At 38.9% G+C, this 26,923-nt stretch overlaps 1 protein-coding gene across 1 annotated transcript in view; it reads left to right on the forward strand.

The window, feature by feature from the left end:
* The first annotated feature begins 1,728 nt into the window (after window positions 1-1,728).
* LOC145518095 (uncharacterized) overlaps window positions 1,729-26,923 on the forward strand; it is a 574,529-nt gene continuing 549,334 nt past the window's right edge. The window contains exon 1 of the mRNA XM_081521690.1: window positions 1,729-1,947. The gene's annotated coding sequence lies outside the window, so the exon portion shown is untranslated. The remainder of the gene's footprint in view (window positions 1,948-26,923) is intronic.

Raw genomic sequence — 26,923 nt, forward strand, 5'->3', positions numbered from 1 at the left:
TTTCAAATAAATTTTATTTTAGCTAATAAACTCAGAAAACTAAGATCATGGCATCTGGTCCCATCACTCCATGGGACTAGATGGGGAAACAGTGGAAACAGTGTCAGACTTTACTTTTTTGGGCTCCAGAATCACTGCTGATGGTGACTGCAGCCATGAAATTAAAAGACGCTTACTCCTTGGAAGGAAGGTTATGGCCAACCTAGATAGCATGTTTAAAAGCAGAGACATTACTTTGCCAACAAAAGTCCGTCTAGTCAAGACTATGGTTTTTCCAGTGGTCATGTATGGATGTGAGAGTTGGACGGTGAAGAAAGCTGAGCGCCGCAGAATTGATGCTTTTGAACTGTGGTGTTGGAGAAGACTCTTGAGAGTCCCTTGGACTGCAAGGAGATCCAATCAATCCATCCTAAAGGAGATCAATCCTGGGTGTTCATTGGAAGGTCTGATGTTGAAGCTGAAGCTCCAATACTTTGGCCACCTCATGCGAAGGGTTGAGTCATTGGAGAAGACCCTAATGCTGGGTAGGATTGGGGGCGGGAGGAGAAGGGGACGACAGAGGATGAGATGGTTGGATGGCATCACCGACTCGATGGACATGGGTTTGGGTAGACTCCGGGAGTTGGTGATGGACAGGGAGGCCTGGCGTGCTGCAATTCATGGGGTCGCAGAGAGTCGGACACGACTGAGCGACTGAACTGAACTGAATAAACTCACACAAAACAGACACACAAAAGGATGGGAATCATTAAATAACTAGCTCTCTGAAACAATATGAGGTTTTAAATCCTATCACCTTTTGTCGTTGCTGTTCAGTCACTAAGTCATGTCCGATTCTTTGTGACCCCATGGACTGCAACATGCCAGGCTGCCCTGTCCTTTGCTATATCCTGGAATTTGCTCAAAGTCATGTTTATTGAGTCAGTGATGAAATTTAGCCATCTCATCCTCTGTTGCCCCCTTCTCCTGTCCTCAATCTTTTCCTGTGAGTTGGCTCTTCATATCAGGTGGCCAAAGGATTGGAACTTCAGCTTCAGGATCAATCCTTCCAATGAATATTAAAGGTTGATTTCCTTTAGGGTGGACTAGTTTGATCTCCTTGCTGTCCAAGGGACTCTCAAGAATCTTCTCCAGCACCACAGCTTGAAAGCCTCAATTCTTTGGCACTATCTTCTTTATGGTCCAACTCTCACAGCCGTACATGACTACTGGAAAAACCATAGCTTTCACTAGATGGACTTTTGTTGGCAAAGTCTCTGCTTTTCAATACACTGTCTAGGTTTGTCCTAGCTTTTCTTTCAAGGAGCAAGCTTCTTTTAATTTCATGGCTATCACTCTATTGATCGTTTTAGTTTTACGGAATGAAAACTCAATAGCGTTTATTTGTGATTAGTTGTTGGGTGATTTTGTATTTGTCATGGTAGGGACAGAGGTGAGAGGATTCATAAGGAATTATTCTGAGAGGCAGAACTGTTACTGATCCTCCAGTGGGTCCCCAGCAAGAGTTCTTATGCCTGACGTCATTCAAGCCAATAGAGTGAGACAGAATTCAGTTCAGAAAGAAGCAAAGGAAAGCTTTGTTTTCTGATCAAAGAACGGAAAAGTACCAGTTGCTCTAGAGCGCATGTTCTCCCCAAAACGCCATGGCAGGCCTCTTTAAATGGCTCTCATCAGCTGGGAAGGAATGGAGTTCTCGCGAGACTAGTGGGGCTGTGCTGCCCGTGCTATGAATCTCGGCGCGGGCGCAGCCTCTGTGCACACGGCCCGACGCCGCTGCCGCCATCCTGAGTGGAGGCGTCGTGAGCTTGTTTCTGATCGCAGTCGCTGGGCTCAAGCGGAGTCAGTTTTCACTAGAAACTCTCATCCAGAACTTCCCGCTGGGAGGCCTCTGCGTGTAGCGTCCTAGGAGAGAGTGAAACCGGATTGAGCACAAAGGACAAAAAGCAGGTTAGACTTTATTTTATTCTCAAGTTCTTGTTTTCTGTTTTGGAATTGAAGTATAGGTGATTTACAATGCTGTGTTAATTGCAGGTTAGTTTCATACCCAGGGTAGTCAGCGAGTTTCATACCCAGAGTCTGGTTTTATTTCCCAGAAATTACTAGCGGGCTTTGTAGGTGACAAACGCCTGCTCTGCCTTCTGTCCTGCTCCTCATTTTTGAGGGGTGCAGAGGGGCTAAGGTGCGGCTTCTGTAATTGCCTAAGGGTGTAACCCTGACCGCTGGTGGAGGAGAGGAACTTCCCCAGCTACCTTCAGACGCGTTTGCTTGTTTACCAGGCCTCAGGCCTAACTCTGTGTAGCCTAAGCAACCCCCATTTTTCTAACGTTTTGGAGATGGGACCTGAGACAATTTAGGATGCGTGGCCCATGTATCAGCAAGAGAATAGTGGTCACATATAAAATTTTTTCTTAAAAACGAAAGTGTCTTGGTCTTTGGCCTGTAGGTCTTTGTCTGTGCCCTGATGTGGCGCCTGAATCTTCCTGCTCACACTTTGTTGTGTTTTGGAAGAAAAACTTAAGGTCAGAGAGAGGTTCCCACAAGTAATCATGGGGACTGTTGCCCCAACTTGTCTCTCTAGAGTTTGAGGCTGTCTTTCCAGGTTTGGGGGTACAACCTGTCTCTTGGCTGGAAAGGGTGCAGGGCCAAGGGCGATGGGTGTGGGCAGCACCAGTTACCGTATTCCGTGAGAGCTTTCACTTTCTTCTACCTGGAGAGCACACTTGAGTTGTTTCATTGCTTTTTTTCTTTTTCTTTTTGACTGAGTTGCTTGCTTTGTAAGAACTTAATTCCCCGACCAGGGATTGCACCTGGCCATGGCAGTGGATGCACTGAGTGCTTCCCCCGAACCACCTGGGAATTCTCGCGTCGTTTCACTGAGGGGGCTGAGGTGGACCTTCTCTTGGGCCTGGGGAACGTATCTACTGTGTTTGTGCTTTTGTGTGCTTAGTCGCTCAGTCATGTTCGACTCTTTGCGACCCCATGGACTGTAGCCCACCAGGCTCCTCTGTCCATGGGGATTCTCCAGGCAAGAATACTGCAGTGGGTTGCCATGCCCTCCTCCAGGGGATCTTCCCAACCCAGGGATTGAACCCAGGTATCCCACTTTGCAGGTGGATTCTTTACTGTCTGAGCCACCAGAGAAGCCTTATGTACGCGAGTTCAAACTCACTTGATTTGAACTTACCTCTTCAGCAACGAGAAGAAACTTAGTCCACTTTTCTTGAGTTTCCTAACATAGCTTGATTAAGGTCCAGTTCAAGGTCTGATTGGATCTCTCTTCCTTCCCTCGACAGCCAGGGTCTCCAAGCTGAGTGCAAGGTCTGTTACGCCCAGGGGGCTTGTTTCCCCCTTCAGCACTTAGACCATTACCGCTTTGTAGGGATCCTGGGAGCACAAACCAGGGGATTCTTTTAGTAATGCCTTACCCACTTCAGCTGCTGTTTCAATTATAGCGGGGGATGCTTCTGTCCACCCAAAACACCCATTCACTAGCACTGAAAGATGCTTGAAATTGCACGGTAGTTGTCACCATGTCTGTGAAATCAACCTGCCAGTCTTCCCCAGAATATGTTACTCTGCTCTGAATGGGCCATATCTGGAGGTCTCTGGGGGCGTCAGGTGTTGGGGTTGTTCATTATGTAGGTGGGGCATGTCACAACTATCCGACTATACTTTTCATACCTGGAGTACCAGAACTCAATTAACCAATCATACAGGGATTCCCTCCAATAATGAGTTCCTTAATGAGCCTCCCTGATGGCTTGACAAGCTGCAGTTGGGGAAAGCAGTATTGCTCACATCTGTTAACTAGGCACCCACGGTCTCCTGAAACACCATTTTCAGGCTTTGTCTAATTCATCCTTTGTGTAGATTAGGGAATAATTGGATGGATGCCCCAGTGTGATCCCCTCTCTCAAGGGGGCAAAGTTCAGATGACTCTGAGGACTACGCTGTGTACACACCGCACCTAGTTATTGGGTAGAATTGCTCTGAATTCAGCCAACAGCTGCCTTCTTCTACCCGTCAGTGTCCTCAAAGATTTAGAGTCAGTCATCCTCACATCAGCCTCCCGAAGCCTATGCTGCTGGAGCCTGCATGAGCCTGAAGCCTAGTGGATGGGCACAGGCAAACAGGCCACAGTTCATCTCTTTGTGGCTGCCAGTATTTTGTTACTGACCTTCCTAAATCAGTCCCCAAAAGGGTCCTTCTGCCTTTCAATTGATTTCCATTTAGAAGCAAAGGAAAGCTTCATTCTCTGATCAAAAAATAGAGAGGTGTGGGCTATTTGTATTCTATTTTTATTTCCTGGGAATTGTTAATGGGCTTTACCGGTGACAGAACTACTTCCTTTAAGGTTTGTTCAAGGAACACCTATTAATATGACCCGGAACATACTTTGAGTAATGATGTACTCATAAATAGTGTAGTTGACAGTGTAGTTGTAGAAGACTATAATAATCTCTGGTAACTAGTTATTATTTCCATCCTTTTGTGGGGAAGGGGACAAAAAGTCCATCTCTTTCCTCTGCCACTGATGTTTATAGAACTGACTTTCTCATTGCATTTTGAGTGCACTTCCTGTGATGAAGTCTGCCTATAATGTAAGACGACTTCCTAATGATGCTTCTCATGAACAGGTCAGCAACATCCTAAGCAGTGGCAGCCATGCTGGAAGCATAAGGCACATTTTTGGGAGCCTTTGAAGCCTCTTTGGATGTATGGTTTCTCATCCATTCTGTTCATAGATTCTTATGTCACGCCCCAGCACAGCTGCCATTTTTAATGTGGCTTGTATCCTGACTCCTCAATTTAGAGGAGTCAGCATTGGTCCCTTTTTGGCTGTATTCCCAACAGGGGACCCATGATGTTTGCTGAGTCATCCAATGAAAAGTTTATCTTCTGGATCCATATTATTCTTCAGGCTAGATGTTAGCCACTGTACTCTTTCCTCTCATTGGAAAGATCTTTATTTTGTAGTATAAGGCAGCTCTACCATTCAGAGAAAAGTCACAGCATTTTCTTGTTATAATGATAGTGACCAACCATGATGCTTTCAAGGTCAGAGTCATTTGTTCTCTAGATTGGGGTCAGCAAAAACACATTTTTATCTTTGAGGTAAAAGCAACCAGCTACATTTTTCCCATTGGAAAGGGTTTTTTTAGAGTGTGAAAGCACTCCCTACCCATATCATGCACATATACAATTGTTCAGTGATGGGAAAATAGGTAACATGGGGTAATCAGCAGACTGTGAAAATCACTAGTCTGAGTTCTATAGGAGACCAGATGGCCAAAGAAGAGGCTTCTGGGGACAGGTTAGTGGCATTTTGGGAATACTGTTCTCATTTTAAACGTAAGTAGATACTGTAGTCTAACTTCTCTCTTAACACACACACACACAGTTATTGAACTGTGGAGTTGTATCTCTGTATTGACTATGGACAGTCAACAATAGGATCTTATGCACTATTATAAAGGGGTAAAACCCAGGTTCTCATATGCTGATTTTTTTGTACTGTAAGTCCTATTCGAGAAACATGTTCTTTTACTATTACTTGCTTTTCTTCTTTTTTTTAATTAAAAATATTTTATTTTTATTTTAGATAATTGCTTTACTCTTTCCACTAATGTGTTTTATTTATTTTATTGTACTGGCTGCACCGAGGGGGGTGTGGTATCATAGGTTCTTGACCAGGGATCAAACACTTGCTCCCTTCATTGGGAGCCTGGAACTTAACCCCTAGACTGCCAGGGAAGTCCCATGTTACCTGCTTTTTAAACTGTTTAGCCACTTGAAGGAAAATTGCTTATGGCACAATTTGTATCAAATCTTTTCCAAGTTGTGTATTTGTTTTCAGATTTTAAAAATTACAATAAAAAAGTGAAGCAAAAGCATAGTATTGTCTAAAACCACAATGATATCAGCAACACCTGTTAGAATGGCTGTTATCAGAAAGACCAGAGATAACAAGTGTTCCCAAGTATGCAGTGGAAAGGAAACTCTTGTTGGGAATGTAAATTGATACAGCCACTATGGAAAGCAAGGGTACCTTAATTCTCCCCTGTTCTCACCCTGTAGTAGGAAAACCTAAATTAGTTCACATGCCAGAAGGATTTCAGAAGGAGTAAGAAAGCAAATCCCAAACACAAGGTTTTTTTTTAAATTAATTTATTTATTTTAGTTACTTTTACTTTACAATATTGTAGTGGTTTTTGCCATACATCTATATGAATCAGCCATGGGTTTACACGTGTTCCCCATCCTGAACCCCCTTCCCACCTCCTTCCCCATCCCATCCCATCCCATCCCTCTCGGTCATTCTTTTAAAGCCTCTGCATCATGTTTGCAAATTTCTTAGCAGCAAAAGACAAGTCACAAGAGGGCAAGCCCAGATTCAAGGATAAAAAGCAATGGCCTTCACCTTTTGCTGGGAGAAGATACAGAAGATGTTGTAAAGGGGTGTGTGTGTGAAGAATGGGAAAATGTATGTGATCATTCTTGATGACTTAGCTTGAATGCTCACAAAAACCTTGAGAAAATAAGAAGAGTAAAACACAGGAAATTATAGCCATTCATCTAAAATCAGATAGCAATACCTGAGGGCGGCAAAAACAGTTTATGTCAGTCGCTGGAGATTGTGTCTCCTTTTTGTTTTGTTTTGCGCATGCCTCCAAACCACAGAGTTAAACTAGTAGGAGGGACCTGTTCAGTTTCCATCCACCACTGTTTAAAAAGTATCTATATGTATGCATATGCAGTTGACATTTTTGCAATATGTGAAGATCTACACAAATATAAAGTACTTAGTATCCCCTTCCTTCAGAGATGTTTGCTGACCCTGAACCCCTCCTGCATAGAAATCTTGTTGGCTCTTCTGTATATACTTAACTTCAGGCCATCACCAATCATGAGATTTTGCAATTGTCTATTAGATCATAGGCTCCATTATGAATATTCAGTGTGTCATGTTGTGTTTATCAAGTGCCTAATAGAGGAGGTTGTGTAAAGATGTTCAGTGAATATTGGTTGAATGAATGAACAGTTAACTTAGGATTTACTTTGCTCATCTAAGGGTATAACAGAAATATCTCAGTTTCGATGTAGCATGACCCAGTTAACTCCCAAAGGCCCCCGTCTCCTAATACCATCACACTGGAAACTGGTGCTTCACAATACGGACTTAAGGAGGACACAGACATTCACTGTATCCATGTTGATGTTCAGTTGTGACAAATGTACTGAAATAACATACGATCTTACCAATAGAGAAGAGTGCATGCAGGGTATGTGAGATCTTTCTGTATGTTTCTGTAAATCTAAAACTATTTTAAAAGTAAAAATTTACTTACAGATATCTCAGTTCACAAATAAAAAAAGAATATATTCACTTTAAGTTCTAAAACAGTTCATGTTCTGAAGATGTGAAAGTAATGATTAAAAGAACCCCCTTGAGCTTTTCTTTAAAGTGAGATATAGCCTATTTTAAATTAATAAAAGTCATAGAAACATTCAAGAATATGACCTATTTAAGAAAATAGATCACAGTTAAAAATGGTGCCACATTTTCAGGTTATTATGATTTTTCCAAGAGGTTAAACAACAATTAAGAATTGTAAGTTGATCTCTACCAAATTGCTTGACCTGGTGGGAGAATGGGTGGCTGGGGGATTATTATAAGAAAGGATTGACTTTTCATTAAGTCATTTTGTGTCTTTCGAATTTTGTATCATATGCACAAATGTATTACCTACTCTTAAAAGATTAACAGTCTGCTCTGTTGGGAGATAATAAATATAGCTAAAACCCTGTTTGTGGGGAAAAAAGCAGCATCTCAGTCGAAAATGACAAGATTGAGGCTGATAAGCTATACAGTTGGTGGTCAGGTAAATTAAGCCAAAGAGCAAAATGCCTTTTTGTGCCTGGAAGAATTTCAGAATTGACACTACCTCAACATTAGGCTCATGCCAAATAATACAGCCAGAGTTTGAAAAAAACAAAATTCCAAAGTCTGGAAATTTTCTATGGATGAAAATTAAGTATTAGTAGAATAAAAAGGTAATTTGGTGGTATTAGCATAGACCTTTAGCAATTAAGTGAAACTCTTAAAATGTAGTTTTATATTGGCAAGACAGAACCTTTCCAAAAATATCACACTAATAAGGGTGGTCTTTGAATGGAAGTAATATATATTCAGACATCATATGTTTTATAATCATAGAATTTGGCAATTTTCAATAGATTTTAAGTTATAAAGGAAAGTTATGAACTGGAAGATTTTCCAAATTATACTGGGTGTAATCCTATTTACACAAAGGTGTTGTAAGACCCAGAAGAAAATTGACTAATGTATTGAGTTTCAGTTCTATTCTTGAGCAGTAATTAATGCTGTGACTGTGTCTCCATAGGTTATCAAGTTCTTTTGATGATGATAATAAATTGGCCCGTGAACAACCTAAGAATGTTGTGGAAATCTGACAGCCTCCCCACAAAAAAACCTAGGTTTTCAAGGATTCATAGGATTTTAGGATGTCAGTAGGTTTTAGGGAGGATCAATTTACTCAAATCTCTTTATTTCACAGATTAAAAACTTCTTAAGAGTCATGGAAGGTAGCTAACCAGTTCATGGTCACTAAGCAAATACTTTGTGAACAGAACTAAAATCTAAATTTCTTCCCAGGTTTCACTGCAAGGAATGTATATATTCCTCTGGTTAAATACACGTGTCATTCACCAATATTCCCAGTATAGCTCTTGTTGTAAAACTACTGGGATAGAGAAGAGCTACACAAGAGGCAAACTAAGTCAGTACAAATGAAGTTGGGGGAGAAATTTTGAGTCCTAAATAAAGGAATTAAACAAGGGAGAAAGAAGATGACAATCTTATATCTCACAAAACAGGCTTCTACTCTTTAATTCCATGACAAATTCTCTTTGGCTAGTACATTCTAAATATGCATCTTAGTTCCAAATGAATTACCTCTATCTGAACATTCACCATGGACGATACTGTTAGTTTGTTTTTTAAAGATTTATGTTTTTATTTTTTGGCTGTAATCGGTCTTCACTGCTGTGATGGGTTTTCTCTAGTTGCAGGGATCAGGGGCTACTCTTCCTTGTGATGCTGGGCCTTCTCATTGCAGAGGCTTCTCTTGTTGCAGAGCACATGGACTAGGGCCTCGGACTTCAGTGGTTGCAGCACGTGGGCTCTAGTAGTTGTGGTTCCCAGGCTCTAGAGTGCTGGCTCAGTAGTTGTGACACACTGGTCTAGTTGGTCAGCGGCTTGTGGGATCCTCCTGGACCAGGGATTGAACTGGTACGCCCTGAATTGTAAGGTGGATTCTTAACCACTGGAATACCAGGAAAACCTGATACTATTTTGGAGACACTTCTTGATTCAAGCTAATTTTGTCCATGCCTCCTATTTGTATCCATGCCTCCTATTTGTGGGAAGTCAAGTTTGGAAATAAGGGAAAGGGGCCTAATGCTGGAGCTGAGAGCATCAGTAGCCAATTCTAAGGACGATAGTGGGCTTCCCAGGTGGTACAGTGGTACAGAATCTGCCTGCCAATGCAGGAGACACACGAGATGTGGCTTCGATCCCTGGGTCGGGAAGATCCCCAGGAGTAGAAAATGGCAACCCACTCCAGTATTCTTGTCTGGAAAATTCCATGGACTGATGAGCCTGGTAGACTACAGTCCATGGGATTGCAAAGCGACTGAGTGCACGCACGTGCGCGCACACACACACACACACACTCATAATGGCATTAAGGATGATAGGTAATAAGGAAAGCTCTATGTTAATAAGAATGCAGGCAATACCAAATGATATACTCAGGATTAGAATTATTCTTAAGAACATCTGTTCACCAAATCCCAATTTTCTTGGTGCACTGCCATACCTGGAATCATGTTTTTGTTTATTAGCTTTAGCTAAAACAATTCTTTACTATCTGTAATTATAAATAATATTTGTAAGCCACTTCTCTCCAATGGTAGCCTTGCTGCTACAATCATCCTTAATTGTATGGCTTCTATTTTGATCCATTTTGCAGAATTATCCTTTGACTTTGTATTCAAAAAATGCAAATTATGCATCCTACTGATTTTACTAATTAGACACACATGTCAATAGTGGTTTCTGAATAAAAAGATGATTACAGAGGACCCCTGTATTTATTTAGGAGTTCCTTTTTTTTTTTTTTAAGGGAAAAGAACTGTCTAGATTTTTTTGTTGCCCTTGCTCTTTACTTCAACAAGAGTAGGTGAAAGGCAACCCACAATCTCTCAGTAATTCCCTACTCTAGTATCCTGCCGGAGAAGGCAATGGCACCCCACTCCAGTACTCTTGCCTGGAGAATCCCAGGGACAGAGGAGCCTGGTGGGCTGCCGTCTATGGGGTCGCACAGAGTCGGACATGACTGAAGCACGTGACATTCTGATATAGGGGTTTTGATGTTGCAGTTTTTATACCTTCATTTTGACTCAGACTGAAAACAAACATTAAACTTTTCTCTCAAGTGGAAAAACTTTATTTTTTCCCACTTATAAAGATAAACAGAAATCTTGCTATTAAAAATAGAGACTTGACTTTATCTTTTAAAATTTTGTACGTGTCCCAAAATGCTACTAAAGCTTCTCTGTCCGTGGGGTTTCCCAAGCAAGAATACTGGAGTGGATTGCCATTTCTTTCTCCAGGGTATCTTCTCAACCCAGGGATTGAACCTCTGTCTTCTGAGTCTTCTGCAATGGCAGCCAGATTCTTTACCACCAAGCCACCTGGGAAGCCCGACAAAAATGGACACTTGATTTTATCTTTTTAAATTTTATATGTATCCTGAAATGAAACTGAAAACATAGTTATGAATAAACGAGAGATTTCAGAGAATTTTTGGAAATAGGTAACAATGGTTGAGAGCTTGAGTTTAGTACCATGTAAATAAGGCATTATCAATAACCCTGGCTTCAGTGAGTTTAATGCGTAGATGGAAAACAAATCCACCCATGTGAAGTATTAAAAGATGATTCATAATTAAGAGCCAAGTTGCATTGGAGGGACCAAGGATGCTACCAGCTCAAAGCATTAAAGGCTGGAACACACAAAAAAGCTTCCTGATAAAGTGTCTGTCATGACTTCTTCCTCTTCTCACCTGCCTAATTCAGAGGTTTATATCTCCAGAAAAATTACTAATTTGTTCTCTAACCAAGAATACATGAGAGTGCTACAAAGAAAAAAAACAAAACTCTAATGATTAAAAACTGTGTAGGAAAGATCATTTGGCATCAATTATAATTTTATTGGATAGGATGATGGTATTATAATTGTATTTTAAAATTTTCCTTATCTGTTAGAGATGCATACCAAAATATTTATCAGATGATATATACCTGAAATTTGTTTGAAAATACTCATAAAACAGATTTTCGGTGCAACAGATGAAATAAAAGCAGAACATTGATCATTAATGAAACTGGGTAATAGGTACAGGGAGATTATTGCTCTTTATATTTTTCTATATATTTTATTTTCTCTATAGTAAAATGAAACTTAAAGCAAAAGTTATGCTGAAATGCAAGATTAAAGTTAGCAACAAAAATAAACTATTCTCTGTCCTCATTTCTTTGGCATCTCTAGAGTTTAGCTATGGAAGGAAACCAGTTCGCTATTTTCCTACATATTGTTTATGTATAGATATGAGCATTAGTAATAGCACAAAATATAAAAGCCATGTGGGAGGAACTTCCCTGGCAGTCTAGTAGTTAAGATTCCACATGTCCACTGCAGGGGCCACGGGTTGGATCCCTTTTCTTGGATTTAAGATCTGGCATGCTGCGCAGCGAGGACAAACACTAGAAAAAATATTCTAAAATAAAAATTAAAAACCATGAGATTGAGGGGGAAGGGGCTTCTGGGATCTTAGTTTCCCAACCAGGGATCAGATCTGGTGCTGGCAGTGAAAGTGTGCCAAATCCTAACCACTAGACCACCAGAGAATCCATTTTCTCTTTCTTCTGTAGTGATAGAGCCACAGCCTTGCTGTTAGGTAAGGCCATTTAACTTAGTACTGATCAATGGACTGAGAAACTAATCTGTGACCTTTGTGGGACTGAGTTTTCAAGCTCATTCCCCGTGGCCCACTGACTTCCACAGAGAAGTGGCGGCAACCCAATCTTAACCAAGTAGGTGATGAGCGAGGGAAAGGCAGAACTGAAGGCTGGAAGATCCTTGCATCCCTGAATGACCCCCGGGGAGGAGAGCTGCCTTGGCAATCTGGACTGCTCACACTGAGACCATAGACGAAAGAAAGAAAGTATATGTTATGAAAACTCATCAGGTGGATTGTTTTAATTTAGAAAGTGAAAGTCTCTCAGTCGTGTCTGGCTCTTTGTGATTTCCCCATACAGTCCATGGAATTCTCCAGGTCAGAATGCTGGAGTGGGTAGCCTTTCCCTCCTCCAGGGGATCTTCTCAACCCAGAGATCAAACCCAGGTCTCCTGCATTGCAGGCGGATTCTTTACCAGCTGAGCCACAAGGGAAGCCCTATTATCGCAGTTTTATATCTCTATCCTTTTATAAAAATGTGTGTATATGAACAGAATTCTAAAAAAAAAAGCTACAATCTTTAGAGTAAGCTGAAATTATTTTTATGTGTATCTACATATTTGGGTAGTCATATAGAGAAATTAAGTATTAATACTTAAAGTTTATAAATTATATAGGTCATATGTATGCCCCAATTTTCAAATGTGCTTCTGAAAACATTCTAATTTATAGCAATTGAATTTTTTTCTTTATAGTATTTTGGTGGTATTCTTTTGATGTTGAATACAATGAACTTTCAATCTGTCAGCCATGTGATCGAGCTTAGGAATCAAATTTAATATGCTTTATGTGTTAATAAATATCATTTGAAGTTTAAAGAAAGATGTAAGCTTTTTAAGTAAAAATTGTAATTTTGTGAAACCAAGAGAAATACATACCAAGTTTACTCTTAGTAGATAATCAAGCTTAAATGACAAATGTTTGACTTTTTTTTTTTGCTACATGAGTAGTCACATAAAAAACATGTTTTTAGAAGGAAGGAGAAAAAAACCCTTCAATTAATATACAGAATTTCAATTGGAGATTCTAACTAATTAAGCTTTTAACAGTTATTTTGAAAATTCTTTTAAATTTCCACATACAGAAATATATTTTTGTTTGATTCTATCTTGATCATAGTATGAAAAAGTTAAGGTACTATACTGGACTTAAGTGATAAATCTATCATAAATGGATGATAAAATTTTTAAGTTGAGAAGGTGGTTTTACTGAACAAACCTGTTCAGTAAAATTAGCTAAGAATTTTTGAATGCCTGAATTTTTTTTCTTCGTAATCTGAATAAAGTAAGAAGTCAGAAGTAAAATTTTGTGGTTATTAGATGAAAGTAATGTTTAAACTCAGATGTCCATTGTTAGGGATCTCTTAAGAAATTATGATATGGCCATAAAAATATATAGGCGACAGCTACACAAAGAATGCTCTCAAGATACTAGTAGGTAAGGACTCTAAGACACATCATTAAATGAGGAAAGTAAGCTGTAGTGAAAGCTGCTCAGTCATGTCTGACTCTTTGTGACCCCATAGACTATGCAGTCCATGGAATTCTCCAGGTCAGAATACTGGAGTGGGTGGCCTTTCCCTTCTCCAGGGGATCTTCTCAACCCAAGGATCAAACCTGGGTCTCCTGCCTTGCAGGTGGATTCTTTAGCAGCTGAGCCACGAGGGAAGCCCAAGAATACTAGAGTGGGTAGCCTGTCCCTTCTCCAGGGGATCTTCCTGACGCAGGTGTTGAACCGGGGTTTCCTGCATTGCAGGCAGATTCTTTACCAACTGAGCTATGAGGGAGGCCCAATACTGGAGTGGGTTGCGATTTCCTCCTGCAGGGGATCTTCCCGACTCAGGGATTGAACCTGTGTCTCCTGCATTGCAGGCAGATTCTTTGCCCACTGAGCCACCAGGGAAGCCCCCGGCCTAGAGCAAAGAGTACATAATATACTGTATTTGCATAAAATAGGGATAATTTCTGCTTTTAACTACACAAATAAATTATTATATAGTTTTGCAAACAATAAATAAAAACATTCTAAAATTTGTCATGTATATATATAGTGAGAAATAAAAAGTAGGACACACTTCAGAAACAGTTACTCAAATTTAGTTCATTTTGTCAGTAGGATATCTTTTTTTTTTTAAGTTTATTTATTGACTGTGCTGGGTCTTTGTTGCTGCATGCAGACTTTCTCTAGTTGTGGCAAATAGGTGCTACTGTCTAGTTGTGGTGTATGGATTTCTCACTGTGGTGGCTTTCTTGTTGCAGAGCACAGACTCTAGAGCATGCAGGCTTCAGTAGCTGTGGTGAACAGGCTTAGTTGTTCTTGGCATATGGGTTCTTACCAGTTCAGTTCAGTTGCTCAGTCGTGTCCAACTCTTTGCAACCCCATGAGTCGGTGATGCCATCCAACCATCTCATCCTCTGTCATCCCCTTCTCCTGCCTTCAGTCTTCCCAGCATTAGGGTCTTTTCAAATGAGTCGATTCTTCGCATCAGGTGGCCAAAGTATTGGAGCAGACTAGGGATCAAACCTGTGTCCTTTGCATTGAAAGGAGGATTCTCAATCACTGAACCACCCAGGAAGCCCATTAGGTGATCTTTTAAATAAAAAATGATTCAGTTCAGTTCAGTTGCTCAGTCGTCTCCGACTCTTTGCGACCCCATGAATTGCAGCACGCCAGGCCTCCCTGTCTATCACCAACTCCCGCAGCTTACACAAACCCATGTCCATAGAGTCAGTGATGCCATCCAACCATCTCATCTTCTGTCGTCCCCTTCTCCTCCCCCACCTAATCCTACCCAGCATTAGGGTCTTTTCCAATGAGTCAACTCTTTGCATGAGGTGGCCAAAGTATTGGAGTTTCAGCTTCAACATCAGTCCTTCCAATGAACACCCAGGATTGATCTCCTTTAGGATGGATTGATTGGATCTCCTTGCAGTCCAAGGGACTCTCAAGAGTCTTCTCCAACACCACAGCTCAAAAGCATCAATTCTGTGGTGCTCAGCTTTCTTCACCGTCCAACTCTCACATCCATACATGACCACTGGAAAAATCATAGCCTTGACTAAACGGACTTTTGTTGGCAAAGTAATGTCTCTGCTTTTAAATATGCTATCTAGGTTGGTCATAACCTTCCTTCCGAGGAGTAAGCGTCTTTTAATTTCATGGCTGCAATCACCATCAGCAGTGATTTTGGAGCCCCAAAAAATAAAGTCTGACACTGTTTTCCCTGTTTCCCCATCTATTTCCCATGAAGTGATGGGACCAGATGCCATGATCTTCGTTTTCTGAACGTTGAGCTTTAAGCCAACTTTTTCACTCTCCTTTCACTGTCATCAAGAGGCTCTTTAGTTCTTCTTCACTTTCTGCCATAAGGGTGGTATCATCTGCATATCTGAGGTTATTGGTATTTCTCCTGGCAATCTTGATTCCAGCTTGTGTTTCTTCCAGCCCAGCATTTTTCATGATGTACTCTGCATATAAGTTAACTAAGCAGGGTGACAATATACAGCCTTGACATACTCCTTTTCCTATTTGGAACCAGTCTGTTGTTCCATGGCCAGTTCTAACTGTTGCTTCCTGACCTGCATACAGGTTTCTCAAGAGACAGGTCAGATGGTCTGGTATTCCCATCTCTTTCAGAATTTTCCACAGTTTATTGTGATCCACACAGTCAAAGGCTTTGGCATAGTCAATAAAGCAGAAATAGATGTTTTTCTGGAACTCGCTTGCTTTTTCGATGATCCAGTGGATATTAGCAATTTGATCTCTGGTTCTTCTGCCTTTTCTAAAACCAGCTTGAACATCTGGAAGTTCATGGTTCACATATTGCTGAAGCCTGGCTTGGAGAATTTTGAGCATTACTTTACTAGCATGTGAGATGAGTGCGATTGTGCGATAGTTTGAGCATTCTTTGGCATTGCCTTTCTTTGGGATTGGAATGAAAACTGACCTTTTCCAGTCCTGTGGTCACTGCTGAGTTTTCCAAATTTGCTGGCATATCGAGTGCAGCACTTTCACAGCATCTTCTTTCAGGATTTGAAATAGCTCAACAGGAATTCCATCACCTCCACTAGCTTTGTTCGTAGTGATGCTTTCTAAGGCCCACTTGACTTCACATTCCAGGATGTCTGGTTCTAGGTGAGTGATCACAGCATTGTGATTATCTGGGTCGTGAAGATCTTTTTGTACAGTTCTTCTGTGTATTCTTGCCACCTCTTCTTAATATCTTCTGCTTCTGTTAGGCCCATACCATTTCTGTCCTTTATCAAGCCTGTCTTTGCATGAAATGTTCCTTTGATATCTCTAATTTTCTTGAAGAGATCTCTAAAATGATTACTGAACCTTTAAAGGAATAAGAGATAAAGGGAGACAAAAGGAAACCTAATTTCATAGTATCTTAGTAAATATTTTTAGGAGGATAGTTCAGAAACTGCCAGTGTTTTTAGAGCACTCACTTTTGCTATTATATCAATGTTGTATCTATCCAGTTTTTGTATCATTGTTCATCACAGATGAATTTGCCTTCCAGCATGTTATTAACCTTTTCACAGTTTCTGTTTGTACCATTCCTCCCTATTTGCGTATTATTTCGCAGGATTTGAAAAGGAAGTAGTTTCATATTTCTTTATGACACGGTGGCTTAACTACTAGCATATGTATTTTTCAAGTCAAAGCAATTCTCTTTCCTGGCGACTAAGCAGGAGGGTTAAATCTGTACAATCTTCCAGTTGTTTTGTCACATCTTTCTGAAGAAATGTATTTTGTCACTTGGAGCGTCTTCCCCATTTCTTAGATTATTAGACATGGCTATATTCAATTTAGAATTGAAGTCAATTGAGAAAAGAGTTACTTTTTATTTTTACAAATATATCCTATCCATTTTCATTCACTCCAATTCATGCAAGGAAACAGCAGATATTTTGAGACTATCTTAATATTTTCTGTGGCCATAGATTTTCTACCAAGAAGCTTATATATATTTAAATATATATTATATAATATATAATATACAATAATATATTGATAACAATAGCATAGGAGTATAAAATATTAAATATATAAATAATATACATGTATTTTTTACAAAGGAATTTGACTACTCAGGTGATTACTCACTTGATATTTCTCAAATATTGTTACTTGGACTTTGTTTCTAGGTATTAGCAGTTTTCTAATTTGCTTAAATAAAAAATAATTATTTCTAGCCAGTAATAGTAAATAAAAGAAATTAGTTTTTTTCTTTGACAATCTACTCCCAGCTCAGTTAAGCTGATTGATTTGCATTGAAGAATTTTAAGCTAGTTTTCTGTGTGTGTGTGTGTGTGTGTATGTGTGTGTGTTTTGGCCCAACCAACTGGCTTTTGGGATCTTAGTTCCTTGACCAGGAATTGAATCCAGGCCCTCAGCAGTGAAAGTGTGGAGTCCTAACCACAGGACCACCAGGAATTTCCCTAAAGCTAGTTAAACTCTTTCAAAAATTTTGAGATTAAGTGGATTATCTAGTCCAGTGTTCAGCATCAAAATGCAAAATTTTAGACTTCACAGTTTTTAATTAATCAGTAAGCCATATTGATTTTTGCCTAAATATCTCTCATTTGAAGTACTGTAAGAACCTTAAAAGTGGTTTTTATGCTTCTCCTTGTCCAGTTCATTGTTATCAAATCTATCTTTCTGAAATTTCGTTTCCATCAGTTCATTATCTGATTCTAAACCTTTCAATAAAACTTTGTAATAATTTTAATGACAGTTATTTGAAAAGATTGGGCTGGTAAAACATTAATGTGTCAACAAGCAGGGGCTGGTTAAATAAATTGAAGAATTAATAGCTTTTTTGGAACCAGAGCCTGGCTTCTTTTTTTCTGCCTTGTCTACCATTTGAGAACATGGATCTGTGAGTTATTCTTGAACACAAAGAAGCCCATGGGGACTTTCTGTTCAATTAAAAAAGATTAGTTATATGCATTTTTTTCTTCCCCAAATAAGTATTATGTTATGATGAAACATCATATGTACCATTCAGTCTTTTGCATAACATTGTGCAGAGTATTATTGGTAAATATTTCATGTTATGTCTTAGAAAGTTACAGTATTCAAATGTGTCAGAATTAAAAACATTTTTTTAAATCATCAGATTACTTAATTGGGAACTTTCAAAACCACTTGGAGAAGAATCTACGTAGGCTCAGGTCCTAGGGAGCAAGCAGAGGACTCTGAGTAAGATGAACTAATAAAACGTGGCTATAAATGCAGGAGGAGAAGGGAATGACAGAGGATGAGATGGTTGGATGGCATCACCGACTCAATGGACATGAATTTGAGCAAGCTCCAAGAGTTGGTGATGGACAGGGAAGCCTGGCGTGCTGCAGTCCATGGAGTCACAAAGAGTTGGACACGACTGAGCGACTGAACTGAACTGATAAATGCTAACAGGCTCTAGGTTCAGTGTGTCTGTGTATGTTTCACTCACCGTGAGTGCCAGAGATATTGAAATGGTTCGGTCCAAAAATACAACTAAGAAATGCGGTTGGAACAAAGATGGTTGGTGAAAATTCTGACAGTGTAAGGACAAGTAGCAAAGTAATTTTAGGAGCCATTTATTTTATCAGCAGTTCTCAGATCCAGGGTAGCAGTACAGGGAATTGTTTTGAGCAACTGTGAGATGGGTAGGTACTTTGCTACTAATGATAAAGTACCAAAATTGTAAATTATGTTGCACATAAATTAGGAGAGTTATCCTTTTAGTACCTTATTGTCCTGAATTTCTTGAATGAGAAATGAGTTTCAGGTAGAACATATACATGTGGAAAGAAAAATCTTTTGGTTTATGGTATAATTGAAGAATTTGGAGGATGTCCTTCAGTCTTTAATTCCACACTCCATCGCTAAAACCTCCTACATGTTGATATTTTATTTTTTGTTTAAGATTATAGTCTTTAAAGTTTCAATGTATTAAGTCAGGGAGGAGGTACAATGTTTCCACAAAATGAGTTGAAGTATAACTGGTTATGAGCTTAGTTAAAATTAAGGAACAAAATATCACCAGGTGAGGGTATGTTTTAGCAAGATGTGACACTGGGCAGTTAAAGAGTAGCAGGATTAATCTTGGGACTTTAGGAATGGCAGGAATTGGAGAAAAACAGAACAAAACTTATGAATGAAAGCTATCAGGACCAACAACCAGTTTGGCATCCAGAGTCACAGAGTGGAGCATAGCACTAGAATGAATTCTAATCTTGGCTTTGAAATATAGCTTTGGAATGCTTCATAACTTTCAATTTTCTGTTTCTTGGTTGATAAAATAAGGTTTACAAAGAGGAAAAATAACATAATTTCAGATATTTTTAAGATAGACATCTCCATTGCTGGTAGAAAAATAGATTGACACAGCTTTCCTGGAGCTCAGTTGGCCAATATATGCAATTCATAAAAATTAGTATTACGCCATGTTGCTAATTTTTCACAAGGATATATCATTTTTACCTTTGCTAGTCATTATAAAGTGTTCAGTATTTACAGAGTTTAATACTAATATATTTTATTCTGGTAAAGATGTAAATGATTTCTGTCTAATGAGAAAGAAAGCCCAAAGGTTATGGTTTATTGCTCTGTAAGACATTAACCAGATTTTACAAAAATCTGCCCTACCAATCTTATCCTAATATTTTTTTCTAAATGCCTATCAATACCAAGTTTCCCAGGTGCTTTTGGAACTAGCTTAACAATCTTACTGATTCCCTCATTAATGAGTTAAATAAATTTTTGACAGATGTCCAATTTATATTTCTATGAGAGCCATGCTTTTAAATTTTAACAATAGGCTTATTGGTGTTCTGCCATTAGGTTTATAAATATTATTTAACATGTAACAGATAACAAAGGATTAAGAAAAATACTAACCTAAGGTAGCATCATTTTCATCATTTCTTATTGCTTCACATCTTCAAAATTTTGTGTTGTCAGTGTTTCAGATTTTGGTTGTTGTAGTAAATATGTAGTGGCATCACATTGTTTTCTTTTGTATTTCCTTAATGACATGTGAAATCTTTTTGTATGCCTATTTGTTGTCTGTACATCTTCTTTGGTGAAGTGTCTGGTAGAGTCTTTGGCCCATTTTTAACTGGTGAGTTTTAAGAGTTCTTTGTATATTTTGGATAACAGTGGTTTATTAGATGTGTCCTTTACAAATCTCTTTTCCTAGTCTGTGGTTTGTCCTTCTCACCATCTTCACATTGTTTTTCTCAGAGCACTTTTTGAATTTTAGTGAAATCTAGCTTAGCAATTATTTTTTTTAACAGGTCACAACTTTGGTGTTTTATCTAAAAAGTCATTGCCATACTTAAGGTCATCTAGATTTTCTCCTATGTTATCTTCTAGGTGTTTTATTTTAGGTTTTACATTCAGGCCTGTAATCCATTTTGAGTTGCTTTTTGTGGAGAGTGTAAGGTCTGTGTCTGGATTCATTTTTTTACTTGTGGATGTCCAATTATTCCTGCACAATTTGCTGAAAAGAGTATCCTTGTTCCATGGTATTTCTTTTGCTCCTTTGTCAAATACCAACGGACTATATTAATGAAGGTCTATTTCTCAGCTCTCTGTTCTATTCCAGAGACCTATTTGTCTGTTCTTTCACAAATACCACAGTCTTGATGACTGTAACTTTATACTAAAGACTGAAATTGAGTAGCATCAGTCCTCCAACTTTTTCTCCTTCAATATTGTGTTAGCTGGTTTGGGTCTTTTGCTTCTCATATGAACTTTAGAATAAATGTGCCAATATCCACAAAGTAACTTGCTGGGATTTTGATTGGGATTGCATTGAATCTGAAGATCAGGTTGGGAAGAACTGACAGTTTGATAATATTGAGTCTTCCTATCCATGAAGTATTTGTCTGTTATTTTGTTCTCTGATTTTTTTCATCAGAGTTTTATAGTTTTTTTTTTTTTTTTTTTGCCATGACACATGGCTTGTGGGATCTTAGTTCCCCAACCAAGGATCGAACCTGTGCCCCATGCAGTGGAACTGTAGAGTCTTAACCACTGCATCACCAGGGAAGTCCCTTCCAGTTATTTTTCATGTGGATTTTTTACACATTTGTTAGATTTATGCCTAAGCATTTCATTTCAGGGGTGCTGATAATAAAAGGTACTATGTTTTTAATTTCAAATTATACATGTTCATTACTTGTATATATAAAAATGATTTTTATATGTTAATATTTTGCAACCTTACAGTAATTGCATATTTACCTGAATATATTTAATGGCAAACTGTTAACATATAAGGGCTTCCCTAGTAGCTCAGACAGTAAAGCATCCTCTTGCAATGCAGGAGACCCAAGTTCAATCCCTTGGTCTGGAAAATCCTCTGGAGAGCAGCCGTGGCATATATGAGAAAAAAGTGTGAAGAAAAGCCTATTTGAAATAGTGTCAGAAGATGGGTTTTATTTGCATGCCAGCATCCACCTGTATGCCTACGTGCTTTGTGAAGATGTGTAAAAACAGACAAGATCCTTTTCTATAGGTGCCATTTGACGCTATGCTAATGGTTATAACAAAAGCTAACCAATATTGGAATTCTAAAACCTCATCTACATCTGAACATGAAAAGGAAGAATTCACTTCTCCATAGGTAGTTGAGGAATCTTTGTCAAGGAGTCAGAATTTTAACTTAATTTTTTAAAATGTGGATTTTGACAACTGGTTTGCCATTTTAAATATTAGTCAATAGGATAGTATATGGAGATTATTTGTGAGCCGGGTCTTTTGTGTCAGTTGAAATGAAAGTGTAGGATGGTGTCACTAGTTGTCTAATTTTTCATTACAGGAAAATCTTTCTAATTTCATGGTTCAGACTTTCCTGTAATTAATAAACAAAAGTAATTGGGCTCATCAGCGGTCCTTGGGTAATTTAATTAATTCTCTTTCTATCAAATATCCATTTTCTATCTGATACTGAGCCTGAGAGGCTTGAAGAAGTAGATGTTGGTATTTTTACTTTAAATTTGCCATTTTGATTAAATTCAAATGCTTTACAGTTGTTACAAAAAGGAGAGACAAACTAATTGACTGAAAACATTTTTGCAGTTTTTTTTCATTTTTCCTGGTTTAAGTATTACTCTTTTGGTTTCTATAGTTTCTTAATCCTCTCAAACTGATAATAGAAATAATAATAATGAGCACAGATATTTTAAAGAATTTCACACATGCTGACACTAATCACTCATAAATAATTTATGATGTATGCATTGTTATTATTCTAATTTTGCTGATAAGACCAAATACTTGAGAGGAATTCCCTGTCAGTCCAGTGATTAAAACTCTGCAGTTCCAATGCAGGAGTCATGGGTTTGATCTCTGGTCGGGGAACTAAGATCCTATATGCCACGAAGCCAAAAAAAAAAAAGAGAGACCTAATAGTTGAGAAACTTGCCCAAGATAAATGCAGTCAGTAAGTGGCAGAGCCATGAGTTAAAACCACAGTCTAGGACCAAAGCCTATTTGTAGCTCTCCAGCTAATGGCTGTTGGGTCTCTCTTTTGAAAAGGCCAGTGCTAAATTTTTAGAAATGCCGTATTCTTTACAGATTTTTTAAAAAAATGCAGAGTAGTTCTTTTAAGCAACATATATAATTTAATATGAATGCTTCTAGAGTCTATGGACATTATTTTAGGTTTTAAGTATTATAGTTTTGCATACTGCATATTCTATATCTTAGTCTGTCGTATTATGTACTCAGCAGGCACATTGCTTCTTCAGCTGTCCTTTTTTAACCTAGATCTGGGCATACAATAATGATGCCATTAAACATTAAAGGTTGAATTCTTTGATTTCATAAGTGTGTTTGTGAATAAACTGTGTTTTAGAAAAAACTTCACATTTGTGTAACAACTTTCACTCTCAGATCTTCACACAATATTCTATTTTATCCTAAATCCAAACACAGTAAAATAAGACAGGCATTATTTTTTTGTATTTTACAGATGAGGAACTTGAAATACAAAAATTATGTGTATTGTCCCAAGGTCACACAACCAGTTAGAGGGAAAGGCCAGTCAGGAGCTCAGTTTTCTGAATTCACAGCGTCAGGGTTTCTATTTTTCTCCTCTAAGAAACTGCTGTCCTTGTTGGACATCTTCTGTTGTTTCTGTTCTTTTAAGTCATGTTTTTAGAGGAATCCTTGACAGTAGCCTTGATTTGGCTACTTTTGAAAGTTGTGGAACTAATTTAAAGTGCGTTCTGAATAGTCCTTACTTAGCTGTCTGTACTGGGGATGTCTGTTGGTGGGGAGGAGTAGGAGACCCGGGATTGGGTGCCGCATTTGAATCTCTTCATGGGCGATGAATAATAATTATGTGGTTGCCGAATTAGTGCAACCAATTTGAATGTTAAACAGTAAGACAAGGGCAAAGAGGTGTACCCCCAACTCTGACAGGAAGCTAATGACAGAAACCTTTAACCAAATGTAAAATAGCTCCGGAGTTAGTAAAGAGGTCTTTAGTTCAGAATAATTATCATTAATAAGTGATTAGCGTAGAACTATTTAAAGTGAGCTGATGGACTATTTGCATCTGAATCATCTAGGAGCATTGGTTAAATCCTTGAGCTCCACCCACGATTTATTGATTCAGAATCTCTGGGCTGGGACTGGAAATTTATGACATCATCTAACTTCAAGAGGAACCAGTGAATAAAAGTAGGGAAAACAACAGAATATTTAGTTGTTGTCAAATACCAAAAATTTCCAGTTTAAAAAAAGTAGTGGATGGAGACAGAGCACAACTCCCCATTTCTTAATTATGCGCATTGCATAGTGACTTCCCTTCAAAAACTGCAGTGTGAAAAAGGTAATTTCACAGTGAAGAAAACTGACAAGTACCACCTCAGCCAAATGATCAAGACAGCATCAACTAGTGAGATTTAGTATGTACTCTTGATATGAAGTGATGAGAATGACAATTTTCCTCAGTGGTCTTCCTCTCAGAAGCATATTAACCCATCCGAATTATGAGGAAAAACAGCAAATTCCAATAGAGGAGCATCCTACAAAATAGAAGATCAGTACTCTGAAAAATTGTCAAAGTCCAAAGCCATCAAAAATGAAGTCTGAGACCCTTGTCACAACCAAGAGGAACCTCAGGAGAACCTAAGAACTAAATATAATGTGGTATCTGGGATGGGTTCTTAGAACAGAGAATGGGCATTAGGTAAAAACTAAGGCAGTCTGAATAAATGTTGCAGCTACATGGGTTCATTAATTGTAACAAATGTACCATACTAACGCAAGATGTTAATAATAAGGGTAACTGTGGAGTATATGGGAGTTTGCTACTATTTCATCCATTTTTCTACAAGTCCAAAACTGTTGTGGGGAGTTCCCTGGCAGTCCAGTCGTTAGGACTCCGTGGGCTCACTGCTAGGCCCGGGGTCAATCTCTGGTCAGGGAGCTAAGATCCCACAAGCTGTGTGGCACGGCCAAAAACAAGCAAACAAAAAATGTTGTAGAAAATTATCTAGTTTTAAAGAACCCTCCGGTTTGCCAGTGGTAACTGGGGACAATTGTGGTAAATGGTAAATAGAAAAAGAACAAGACTTACCTGGCACCAGTTTTTGCCATGGCTGTGCACTGTTGAAGGGAGGCTAGACCTGAATCTGGAGCTGTTAGGGCTTGCAGACTAATGTTCAAGATGGGAAGATCCACCAGTTGGCCAAGCACAGAGAACTCTTCTTACCTGAGACAAAGAGCTTTGGTAGACTGAATGTTTCTTTTAGGGAAGAAAAATGAGAGCTTCTTTAAGTCAATGTTTCTTGAGCAGATTTGAGAAAGAAGAGTTGGCGTTGATTGAGAGCTTCCTGTGTACCCAGCCCTGTTCTATGTATTTCATAGACATTAACTCATTTCATTCTCCCAACACCCCCATGAGGTAGGCATTGGGTTAGCCCCACTTTACAAATAAGACAAAGGAGGCTGAGAGAGACTGGGTGGTTTGTAGGATCCTCTACAAGATAGTGCAGTATTTGGCTCCTGTACTGTACTGTTGCCAAGTGGGTTTTCCTAGGAAGGGTGTCATTTCCAACTTGAGTTGAGGATGCCTTACATCACTGAAGATTTGACTTTCCTTTCTTTCTTTTTCTTGTACTTTACATCTAAGCTATTAAGAAACCCTGTGACCAACTCTTATCTTCAAAGTAAATAATCTGATCACTTCTCACCATGCCTCCCTCCACTGCCATGCTGATCCAGCCTCCATCAAAGCTTTCCTGACTTGGGACTTTTCCTGATGGTCCTGTGCTTAAGACTCTGCATCCCACTGTAGGGATGATTCAATGAATTTTGACAAATGAAACAGTCATGTAACAAGAATCACAAAATAAAAGTTTCATCAACCCCCCAAATTTCCTCATTCACCTTTCAGTTAGTCCTCCTATTACTGCCATCACCACGTACTAGCAAATGTCTGTCAACCACTGATCAGCTGTCTATCACTAGAGATTTGCCTTTTCTAAAGTCTGTTATATTTAAATGAAAGCAGGAAATAGATGGGGAAACAGTGGAAACAGTGTCAGACTTTATTTTTTTGGGCTCCAAAATCACTGCTGATGGTGATTGCAGCCATGAAATTAAAAGACGCTTACTCCTCGGAAGGAAGGTTATGGCCAACCTAGATAGCATATTTAAAAGCAGACACATTACTTTGCCAACAAAAGTCCGTCTAGTCAAGGCTGTGGTTTTTCCACTGGTCATGTATGGATGTGAGAGTTGGACGGTGAAGAAAGTTGAGCGCCAAAGAATTGATGCTTTTGAACTGTGGTGTTGGAGAAGACCCTTGGACTGCAAGGAGATCCAATCAATCCATCCTAAAGGAGATCAATCCTGGGTGTTCATTGAAAGGACTGATGTTGAAGCTGAAACTCCAGTACTTTGGCCACCTCATGCGAAGAGTTGACTCATTGGAAAAGACCCTAATGCTGGGTAGGATTGGGGGCAAGAGGAGAAGGGGACAACAGAGGATGAGATGGTTGGATGGCATCACTGACTTGATGGACATGGGTTTGGGTAGACTCTGGGAGTTGGTGATGGACAGGGAGGCCTGGCGTGCTGCAATTCATGGGGTCGCAAAGAGTCGGACACGACTGAGTGACTGAATTGAACTGATACAACATGTGTGTATAGCTTCTTTCACTTAGTGAGTGCTTTTGAAATGTTTCTGTTGTTATATGTATCAATTACTGAATCCTTTTGATTGCTCAGAAATATTCCATGGTGTTCCATACCACAATTTGTTTATCCATTCACCAGTTGATGGACTTTTGGGTTGTTTCTAGTTTTTGGTGATTTTGGCCATTTTGAACAAATTGCTAGATGAAGATTCCAGTGCAAGTCTTTGTGTGTACATATGTTTGTTTTTTGGTTGGTTAAATATGTGGAGTGACTTTGCTTGGTCTTACATAAGTACATGGTAAAAAATTTTTTAAGAAACTATCTAGTGTTTAAAGCGGTTGCATAATTTTGCATTCCCATTAGCAATTTTTGAGAGTTCCAGTTGCTTCACACCCTTGATAATGCTTGTTATTTTCAGTTTTTAAAAATTCAGTCATTGTAGTTGATGTGCAGTGGTATATCTTGATTTTAATTTACATTTTCCCAGTAACTAAAGATGTGTGTGCTTTTATGTGTTTGCCTTTCATATATAGTGATGAATTATCTATTCAGATATTTTGATCAGCTTTTAAATTACACTCATTGCTACTTTATTGTTGTAAAGTTCTTTATGTACTCTGGATTAATTTCTTTATCAAAAATAAGGTTTTTCTTTGGTGGGGAGA

The sequence above is a fragment of the Giraffa tippelskirchi genome, chromosome 8, assembly GCF_054371585.1.
Source record: "Giraffa tippelskirchi isolate mGirTip1 chromosome 8, T2T-mGirTip1v1.2.pri, whole genome shotgun sequence".
Lineage (NCBI taxonomy): Eukaryota > Metazoa > Chordata > Mammalia > Artiodactyla > Giraffidae > Giraffa > Giraffa tippelskirchi.